Below are 11,512 nucleotides of genomic sequence, written 5' to 3' on the forward strand. Positions count from 1 at the left end.
GGCAGCCTGTGCTGCTTTGTGTCACTCTTACACAGGATATTCCCTAGGAAGGCTGAGTTCTTTTTAATTATCTCTACAGCATTACATAGTATATGTTATATGTTATATTAACCATGGTAGAAAGACCACCCTCAAGTAAGAACAGAAAAGGCTAAAGACTCTAAGAACCTTGAACTATTGTCTGTTGGACCGTGGAAGGGCTGTGGCTGAAGTCAGCTGCGCTCTGTGTGCTGCACAAAGGAAACAGATCAAACACAGAGGCAAACAAGTGCTGTCTACAGTCTAGAAAATCTGATCCCTAACAAAAGACTAACATGCATTAAAAATCTGAGAATATTGCATACTGAATATTCAGGAGAGCTGCAGTGCCAAATAAGGAGTCAAGAAGGACACTATCTGAATTTGTGCCAGCTCCAACAGGAACTGGCTGAAGTGACTTTGGGATGTAACAGGTGAGGCATTAGGAAACACTTTCCATAGGTGGTGAAGCTCTGGAGAAGGCTTTCTGCAGGCTGGAGGACTCACTGCTGAACGGCGTCCAACAACAGGTTACCAGATACCTGCCAGGGGCAGCAGAAGTGTAAGTGATCCTGCCTTGATACAAGGGGATGGATTATGTAATCACTTCAGAGTCCTTAAGTCCTAACTCCATGACATATATCCAATATGTGAATTTCTCTTCACCTCTGAGGCATTTGCAGCCTTCCAGAGCTCTTCATCCAGCAGCAGCCCCCTTTCCCCCCTCCACCCCCAAAAAGTAAATATGACCTTTCCCTTCCTTGTCAAAATTCTCCAGCTGCTCACTGTCCTCCTCCTGGAAGAATTTGGCTTTTTTAATACAGTTCACATCTAAACTGCAGTCCAGAGCCCTGCAATTAGTTGCAGCAATTCTTCTTCCACTCCCTACAAGCACAGCAAACCCTTCCTCGGCCTCACGACAGCCCTCTGCCTGGCAGCCCAGCCAAGCAAAGGCTCCATCTCTCTGCGTTCACTTCCCACACCACAACACCCACACAGAGCTGCTTTCAACATCGAGACAGGAGAAGCAGCGATCAGCTGAATCCCTGGCGAATGTGCTCTTGTTTCTGAACTGTGTGTATCAGAATAACCCTGCCCTCCCTCCTCTGCTCTGCTGTGATTAACTGACCTTGTCCTGGTACCTGTCAATTGCAAGATAGGATTTAGATAATGTTATGTATCTGAATAGCAGAAATTGAGCTTGAAACCCAGACGGAATTGCTTTTGCTCATGTGGTTGTGCAAATCCCTCTGCTGTACCCAGCAAGCAATCTCAGCCTGTTTCATAGTGAGAAGATATACATTTAATCTTTTAGTTTATTACATCTTTCACTAGAAATAGTGCTTGTATTATCAGATGCTGTTAAAGTTTTTATGTTTTTCCCCCTTAAGAAACATTCACCTTCCCTTACTACGTACCCCAGGTTGGATTTGTTTTTGTTCTGTCTTCTTCCAGAGCCCATGTGGGGACTCATCACATCTCTGCCCATCTGCTCCTGCTGGAGCAGATTTTTACCTGGTTGCTTGTGGCAGTAAGGCTGCTCAAGCTGTGCCGAGCATCTCTCGTACCCAGCCCTAAATTGCTCCGACTTTCAATCTCCTTTCCACACTGAGTGCAATTCTTCACCATTTCTCTTTCTAAAAGGCTGCCCAGGGAGGTGGTTGAGTCACTGCCTCTAGAGGTGTTCAAAACACGTTTAGATGTTGTACTAAGGGACATGGCTCAGTGGGTAATATTGGTGGTAGGCAGATAGCTGGACTAGATGATCATGGAAGTCTTTTCCAACCTTGGTGATTCTATGATCACATTTGCCATGTGGTTTGCCCTCATTTAATACTGCATCTGCAATTGGTCAACAGCAGACTTCTTGTGTTGTCTTTGCTAACTGACATTTAACAGCACATAAAAGTTCTTTTTCTCAGTTATCTGCAAATGTACATGACAGCTAAACAGCTAAAAATTAGAAGGAAGAGCAAATAGTCTCCCAAACAATATGAGACCTTTTGCAGTCAGCAAGCACTTCTGCAAATAATGCATCTTTGCAATTATAGTTCAAGCCCATCAGCATCAATAGAGAGGCTCATCCTGAATCAAACCCCCAGTGTGAAGGTTCACAGACTGCCATATGTTCAGATACCTATAAACACTTTTTGGGTATGATTTCCCCTCCCTTCATAGTAACGCCTTTCAGATACTGTGTACTCTATGTATATTTTAGAGGGGCTCAGGCATATTGGGCTACATCTGTTGGTTTATTTTAGGAAGATGAGCTCTGGTAGATTTGCTTAGAAACAACGCATAGGAAGAATTATGTGAACTTTGCAGGCAGCTGAATATTTCCAGTTCTGGGTCTATGAACCTTGACAGCATTCTTTCAAATAAATTACTTGTTGTACAACTCGTGTTGACCTCTTCTCCCCAAAGGCAGAAATCTAGAAGTCATCCCAGTGGTGTGAAAGGTCTATCTTAAACCAATTTAAGCCTCCAGGAAATACAGAATTAAGGCTGACACCAACTTTCTATCTTTGCCTGTGACAGCGCAGTGATGATAGCAGAATAAGAACACAGTGGCTGTATTAAGGATGACTTGACTGCTCCGAATCCACCAAATGTATACATCACAGAAGAAGTTCAGTGCAAATACATCTTGCTATCAGTTTTTGTCTCAGCAGGTTAATAGAGGATAGAGAAGATGATACGATTTTGAAAGCAGCTTACACAGTAGGTACCCAATTCCCACCACAACTGGAGCTTGGAGGTCTATTTCTCAAACTCTGATCTTGCAAGGGCTTATGTATGTGCTTGCCTTCAAGGGCTGCATATAGAGCAACAACTTAGCAATGTATTAGAGTATTTTGAACGATCGTATCCAGACAGTTCTGAAGATTGAAGCAACTGCAGTACTTTCTTTATAATGTAGCCTCCCTATACAACATCTGAGTACAAGCCAGAGAACTAATGGGAACTGCACTTGTTTGGAATTTAACTTTACTTATTCAGAGATCGAGCCCTGTTGTCGGTTTGTAAAATCTATACTGCAAAAGCTGTGATACCGAAAGCCTTCCTCTTCCACATGGGTTTTGTCAGTTCATCTCTACACTGGCCAGATAAATCATGTTCCTCCAGTAGGCAAAACTAGCCAGCTTCAGAGCAATCTGGACAGATTGTCACAATTGCCAAAGTGCTTGGAAGACAGAGGGGCTGGATTGAGACAGCATTGTTTCCTCTCTGGAAAATCAATGGTATGCATGGGTCCTTGTGAATGCAGGAAGACAAGAAGCCTGCTCTCACATCACCGAAGTCAGAGCTGCAAAGGACCTCAGAGAAAACACCTGCATTTGGGCATCCGTGGGACTAATGAAAAACATTGTTTTGGCAGCACTAAAGGTCTAATTGTATAGGGCGATTCCACAGTAGCATGTTTTTGTCTAGCATAATAAACTACTTTTTACTGTAATGACTGAGCTGCTAGCAAATTACAGCTCCTCTTTGAGCTGAACTGACCTAATTAGTTTCTGTTTTGTGCAGCTACTGAATAAGCATGAACAAAGGATGCTTTCCTTCTTGCAAGAATAAATCAGAATTTAACATACATATCCAGGAGGCCCAATATGTCTTGTCCCATCTTGCCAGCCTCAAAAGGCATAAATCCCTGTAGTACAAACACAATGGCACCACAGTTGCCCATGCTTGCCCTTTAGCAGAACTGCTCCTTGAAGCCTGGCAGCTTGAAATGACCAGGCTTGGTAGCACTGCTTGTTGCTAAACAGGATGCAGAGCTGCTCTGGGGCCAGGGGCAGGCACGGAGCGCAGCCCTGCTGGGGAAGGAGGTCTCTAGCCCCACCTTTTGGTAAAGTTGGATTTCACACCTATTCATCTGGGGACGTTAAGGGACCCGCCTTATCCAGAGGAAGGACTGTGCTTAAGCTGTTCTCTTCAGATGGCTGCTGTTGGGAGGCTGCATAGCAAAACGCAGCCTAGAGACAGACAGCTCTTTGCTGTTGTTGCTTCTAGAAATTCAGTGACACCTTTCCTAGCTGGCTTACTTACTGATGTAACAGTGCAAAACCTGGTGTGAGAGCAGTTTGCTGCAACCTAGGATGTTCTTTGCACCAGTCTAACAAGTTACAACAACGCAACAATTTTGTTCTATGACATTTGTGCATGTATCGCTTCCTTATACCAGCGCTGTTAGCGGGACAAACTGTGTGAGAAGATGTAGTTTAGCACCCAGATGGTGTCATTATTAAGCTCTCATTAGCTGTGCTTCAACGCACTCCAGATTGTAGGGAAGCTGCGGTGTGGGGTGCAGCAGGTACGATAGCAGATCTGAAAATGGAGTGCAGCGATTTGTAGCGGGGAGCCTTAGGAGGAGGCAAGTGCAGAGAGGCTGAGGTTTGGCACTGGGCAAAGAGGAGAGCTGAATGTATTCAGACAAGGCTCAGCTCTGGCACAGGGAAAGGAATGATGGAAGCAGCCCTGTTTCTAAGGAAGAAGGTGGATATGAATGGCCCTGTTGGCAGCAGGGAGATAACGTGGGCAGATCAAACTGGCCACGAGAGCAGGAGGGAAGATTATTGCTCACCCACATCTCCCATCCCCGCTTGAGTTTGCTGAGGAAAAGCCCGGCTCTGCCAGCCAAGCATGGATTAGCTTATCTGGGCTGGGGCAGGGGCGATGGGCTTGGCTGTGCCTGCCAAGGAAAAAAAAAAATGATGCTCAGAGCAAGTGCCCAGGACAACTTCCTCAGCCAGGCTTGAAACAAAGCCAGTGTGTTGGAAAGTGACCAGGTGGGAAGGAAAACAAGGAAAAAATAAGGAACCTATCCCTACCAGGGGAGGGAACAGTGGGCAGCTCTTGTTTCCGCTGCTTTTAATAATGCATGGAGATCACTAACAAATCTGCCATTTTCACACTGCTAATTGCAGAAGTGTTTGCCACCTCCCCAGGGCATTTCTCACACTATCCTGACACATTATTATTTTTCCTCCCTCCCGCTCCTTTCCTTTTCCCCTCTCTTTTTCCACTTTTTTTTTTTTTTAAGATAACAACTTCTCATTGAATTAAAAACTGAAGAATTTAACCTCTATTAAAAAGATTTTAAATAAATGTTGCACACCGCCCTCCCTTCAAGGATGCGTCTTAGCAGTATGAATAAGTCTTATGTAATCAATCAGCAACGACTTGCACAGCACTTTTCTGCACAGAAATACTTTGTGTTCAAATATTCAGTTAAACCTCCCGGTTCCTCTCTAAGATCTTGAATCTCAAATATTGCTTGACAGAAAGAAACCACCGCAGGGTTTTCAGGATTTAACCATCTCTCCCTCAGAAATGTACCACTTTATCAGAACTCCTAAGCATCATTGAATACAACAGCTTTGTAGCTACTGTTTGCTTATCTGGAATAAGACTTTGCTGCAAAGGCTTATTGATTTAGGGAGAAAAGACAGTAAAAAGGTAAGAGTTCTAGAAAGCTATGATGCTGATTTAATGTATTTAGGAACAGAAGTGAAAGCAGATGTTGATCTACAATGAACGTATCACAAAACCAAAGTTCTGCATTAAGTACAGAAAATTATAAAAGAGAAAATTGCAGAAAAATATACAGCCCATTTTACAAATATTAAGGACAGTGCAAGCTTCACCCTCTCATTTTGTTGATCTTCACGTCTCATCATTAATATCACTAAGGGCTGCTGTATTCAGCAGACAAAGGCAGCCCAAACTTGCAAAACACAGTCTATATTCTGTTATTCTGAGCAAAGAAATGGTCTCTTGCAGGTCAGGGGAAATTGAAACAGCCAAAACCCCATTTCCTGCATAGTCTCCCTCGGATCTTGAGAATTTAGCTGTGGTGATCTGAGGGTGTGATTAAGTATCAGTTGTATGTAATAATAGGTATGTGTGCTGCTCTAGGAGAAGAGCTAGTAAATCAATTAAGTGCCAATATAAAGCCCCATTGGAATCAACAAAGGAACTGCCATTGACTTTGTACCAGATCTTAAAACAGCTGAAAATCTATGAAGGATGAACAGCAACAACCATCTCTGAAACACAGCAGGATTCCACAGCAAAATCCTGCCAGTTTCAGAAACAGCTATTCTTTCCATTCAAGCCATTCTCTCACAGGGCTCCCAAAGCTCACCTAATACACCCCAACGGTTTGGCTCTGCTGGGCAAAAGTGAGGTAATACCTATAAGACATTCTCCCACTCCAGACAATGCTCTTCACTACTACCTCCCAAAGCAACATCCCTCCAATAACGCTAGGATGCAACACTGCTTTGGCAGGAGGCATTTCCCACTGTTTAAGAACCTGATGCACACAAGCTGCTTTGAGCTTTCCCCCAGGAGTCAAGAGATGCTCAGGTCCTGTCTGTGTTCAGCAGCTGAAGTCCTTGCAGACTCAGAACTCCAGACTCTCCTCCAGCAAGTAGGAGCACTCACTGCACCTGACATAGCCCTATTAAATTAACAGCTTTACATTAGCACGCAACCGATACAACTGAAGAAGAATCAAGCCCCACAGCATTGGACATGTTTAGCAGTTTTCTGTTGTAACAAGTGCTTTGGCATAAGAGGTTATCCTTATTTCTTGAGCTGTCCCTAGATCTTGAATCAAACTCGAGAAGCAAAGAAGCAGTGATTTGAAGTCTGCTCACTACAGAAGTCTATCCAATGAATTTCAAACACTGAGGCAGATATCCAGACTGAGGAGCAGCTAACAGATGGGAAGGCAGAGATAGTGGATTTATCACTGCTACGCTGATCCCACAGAAGTTCAGTCTCTCTAAGGTACCCTGGAGAAAATTGTTTTTGTGCAGCCTAGGAGCAGAAAACCACCAATTCTTACCAACTGGAAGATAAAACGCTCAGTTTTCAACAGCATGGGTTCAACAGGCAAATAACATGGTTAGTGAGATAGAAGGCATCCGTACCCATAGCTCTGCCTTCTCTGCTTGGTGGTGGAAGCAGCAGTGAGGGAAACAGGCTAAATTTTGTCAAAAATTAAACTTTTTTGCGTTTACTTCTGAAATGGGAATTTTTCTCCAAATTACTTTAAGTAGTTATGCAAGGGCTACAGTAACCACTGTTACCATAACTGTTATTTCTCAGATTTGATGGAAAATTAAGTTAGTTTATTTTCCCTCTCTTCTTCCCTTTGAAATAGAAGAGAATATCTAAAGTTCTGGAATAGGACAAGGCAATACCTGCAAGAGGACACAGCCCAGCCCTGTTGGCCATTCTCTTCATATGGTTTGACCTCTATGATGTCAGGCAAGCAGCTGCCATCCCATGTAAGATGGTCTCTTACACACTGATCTCAGATGCGAAGATGACTACAGTGTGCATTAGAAGGGAATCTAAGACAGTCAAATGCTGAAGTTTGCCTATAGCAATGCACACAGAACGTGCATTCTGCAGGTACAACTACACAATGTCAAGATCTGTATTAAAACCTATATAAGGCTACACCCCTCATCCTGGAAAACTCTTGGCAGCAGAAACTTGCTTTATGTGCTGCATTTCACCCTTGGTCTTCTGCCCCAAAGTCATTTCCACCTGAAACATGAGAGGTAATTGGACAAAGAATGGTGGTCCAGAACTGTGATTCCTAAATTAGAATAGTTTGTGCTGAGGTCAGCACAGTGGAATTTTTTCACCCAACTGCTCAGGTCAACCAGGCTGGAGACTACAAACTCATGCAGGTATTTTTCCTCCTACATAGCATATGAGTGACACACCAATGTCAGAAAGTGATTATATCAGCTCCACGATCTGAGCCCAAATGATTGTGAAGTCTGAATCTTATTCCCTTCAGTTCCTCATGCAGTTTCTGCCTGTGGGGAAACAGCCTGTTAAGTCATATCCTTGAGCCTTTTTGTACTGTCTGTTCTTTCTGGGTGATGCTGGCACTGTTCCCTATTGTGTCAGAAGCAGTGCATATGTTTTGGGGATCCCAAAGCAATTCTGTTTACTGCAGTGTGCTGGGAACTCCACCTCCTGGGTAGCAGCAGAGAATAAACCAATTGTTCCCGGGCCAGATGCAAAAGGGGTGCTAACAAAAACAGCACGAAGCACAGCCCTGATGTCTCACTGGGCCTGCTGTTACGGTTATTTACTATGGCCTTCTTTCAGTTATCATAAATCTTGGCAGAAAGGACTTAGTTAAGATATGATTAGGTGGAGATTATTGCATATGAGATTCTTGCTAGGGCTTATAAACATGACAAACCCTGAAATATGGTTTCCAGAGAAGAAGAGAGAGATGGGAAGAAAATGGTGCTTTTACTGAAATATACCACAATTCCCTAATTACTCCTCTACACTAGTGACTCTGAGTGGTGGATAATAACAATTAAAGGAACATTCTCTGTTCTGCCCTCTTATGCCTCCAAACTTATATTCTCTTCGGGGACTCAATTTAACAGCAGCTGCAGAGTAAGACTTGAATGAAATTAGGCTGATTTAAGAGCCTGCATGGAGCTCTGTAACAAAGGGAGATTGCATAGTACCATTTCGGAGATTAATTCCCCTTGCTTGTGCTTTACAGCCAGGAATTAAGTGGCTAGAACTGACCAACCATTTCTTGGCAAAATATCTTTGAGTACAGAAAAAAAAAAATCTATTAGGAACCTTTTGGATGCTGGGAATTCATACTCTTCAAAGCCTTCACAAAGGACCAGGCCCACCTCTTCCACACTCCTTAAAGGACTTTTTAGAAGGCCTGAAGATAAGATTATTCTAAACATGATTGTTCCTTCACTTTGGGATGCAATGATTGTTACTCCAGCTAAACTGAGCTTATTCTATAGCATTTAGCATCAGATTCTACTTATATCCTGACTTGGAATAAGCAACCTTGCAGAAAACTGCTAACCCCCATAATGGGACTCTGTAAGAACATACATTAATTATAAAGAGTATGGCAAAGCAATAGGTTTTGTACTTATACGTTGAAGGAAGTTGTTTTCTCCTGGAGTTTAAGATGGAACATAAGACAACTGATGTAATTCTTCCTATACCTTCTCCACAGGCTTTCTGTCAATAACAACAGTTAAATATCACAATGAGCAGATATTTAAGATGTGTGAATCAGTCATCACCAGCTCCTTTTGATCAGTGACCTTAGCTATCTATGCTGCATTTAACACCCACCCCTAGATCCCCTGTTCTGAAATATTACCTACTTGGGGGGCAGGATTAAAACATGGAAAGTTTTCCGCTTTGACTTCTTGCCAAAACCATTAAAATATTCTCTGCACTGTCACAGCTTGTGCCACCTCCCAGGGGATTTGATTTAGAAGTAAATTACATGTAAGTGTTGGATGAAAAGAGCTTCATTATCTAATTCTTCCTGCACCAGCATTTCTTTAAATTGCTTACTAGGGACGGAAGACAATTAGTCCTGTGTTCGAAATGAGAAGTAATAAGTATCTGTCACTCCCATTAACCATGATTATTTTTTGATATGCAAATACAAGTGCTTTCTAAACCAGTGAGATGGGGCAGCCACATCTCCACGGGACCAGGTGCCAAGTGTGTTTCAGCCAACTCTGAGCACACCCAACCACCATGAGCATCAGAGAATGTTGGTTGGACTAAGCGTCTTACAGCAGTCTGCACACTGAATCAGCACTACAATAATGAAAGAAAAATTGAATGTCCTTCATCCCTTTGCAATTGCTCCAAGGACACAAATGCTTCCATGGCACCAACAGGTTTCTAAACAGATTTCAGAAACACCTCTGAGGGCCCCGCAATCAGTAGGAGTCTTCCTCACAGATTTGAATTGGCATTGCTCTTCCAAGCAGACATCGGGACACGGAAGCTGATGCCAATGATGCATGATTAGTGGAGTCACTGCTGAGAAACCCCACTCAGGCCTACAGCATGGTTGTCTTTTCAGTGGGGCTCTCATCTTACTCTTCCCACCAATTCTAACTTAAATCTGTAGAGTAATATTCTCTTCTCCACACTTACAGGTGAAATTCTCAAGTCAGGTCAGGATGAAAGAGACAGCTGCACTAATACAAGCGCAGTCCTGTGTTCATCCCAAACCTTACAACAAGTGCTCTTAACCTGCCCTTTGAATGATGTGATTTTGTTTTTTACAACACTTCATTTGCTGCATCCTTCTCCTAGGTCAGCCTGCCTCAACTACTGGCAAGATAAAGAGTCTTCCCTGGTACCAGAGTAATTCAGAGCAGAAGTTAAGACATACTCCCTTTCGCAGAGGAGCCAAGATGTTCCTTAGGTTCCACAGCTCAGGTGCAGTATCTTCCCTCCAGGGCTCAGCACGCATTAGTTACCCAGCTGGCAGGTACAAGATATTTTTCTCAAGTTTAGACTCTGTCATGATTACATATGACCTTCTCCACATTAAGTATTTAAAACGCAATATAAAAATCCTTTTAAATCCTTGTAACATGCATATGGTGTCTCAGGGACAGACCTTTGAACCAAGGTCAAATTTGGTCACCTGAGCAACACCTGGTTCTCCACTAACTAATCTGAGAAAAGCACATATACTCACAGGGATGTTTTGTTGCATGTATTTTACTGCCTCTGCTTTCTTTGATTTCCTCAGCATTCAGAGTTAGCAAGATTACTGCTGCCATACAAATCATTCTGCATACTTCAAAAGGGAGGCTGGTATTTTATGAGGTGCCCAACAAAATTTGCTGAACCGATGACATATCTAATCCTATGGCCAGTTTTTAAACAGACACGCTAAAACTAGCAGAGAATCAGCAGTGAGAAATACTGCTCTCAAAGCAACAGCTTTAAAGCAAACTGAACAAAAGGGAGCATTTGCTGGGGTATAGTTAAGAATTCAGACACACTGGATTTATTTTTGGCTCACCCAAATATACACAGAAAGTTTTGCAAAGTGATTAGGGTTCATTAAACAGAACACTTGAGAATGAACTTAAATGATTTACCTAATGGGGATAAACTTGTTTGTGTTTACAGTTATCTTGCCAGAAGCGCCGCAGATTTCTCCCTCTTAAGTCAAGAGCATTAATATTTAATCACTGCAAGACCAAACTCAGTGCGAGGGCCACCCTATGAGACATGGCCAAGGTCAGCGCTGCGGAAGAGACATTTGTAAAGGCTGCTTTCTTTATTCTGCTCCGTTCATTTGACAGCCTTGCCACTGCGTGGTACTCCTCAGTATTTTCTTTATTCCCGTGAATAAGATGAACCTCCTCTCCAAGTCACAGCTGCCTCAGCCCAGCAGAGAGGTCTTCCGTTCACACAAATCTCAGCTGTGCACTCACCAGTGAGTGGAACTGAAATGGAACTATGGAGACAATGAAATTATTTTATATGAAAGCTACTTGAAAATCCTGAAGCTTTCACGTACAATTAGTAAAAGCCTCAGTCATGGCAATTATTCTGGATATAAGCACTGCTGTTAAGTTTACTACAATTCCAATGTTAGATTGTTGACATCAAGTGGAAAAGCAATATTCAGTAGTCAGTT

At 42.9% G+C, this 11,512-nt stretch overlaps 1 long non-coding RNA gene across 1 annotated transcript; it reads left to right on the top strand.

Moving 5' to 3' along the window:
* On the top strand, positions 218–11,129 carry LOC110405486. The gene is made up of 3 exons (XR_002442912.1): positions 218–580; positions 10,168–10,293; positions 10,999–11,129. It is a non-coding gene; the product is annotated as an uncharacterized LOC110405486 (long non-coding RNA).

The sequence above is a fragment of the Numida meleagris genome, chromosome 12, assembly GCF_002078875.1.
Source record: "Numida meleagris isolate 19003 breed g44 Domestic line chromosome 12, NumMel1.0, whole genome shotgun sequence".
NCBI classification, from domain to species: Eukaryota; Metazoa; Chordata; class Aves; order Galliformes; family Numididae; genus Numida; species Numida meleagris.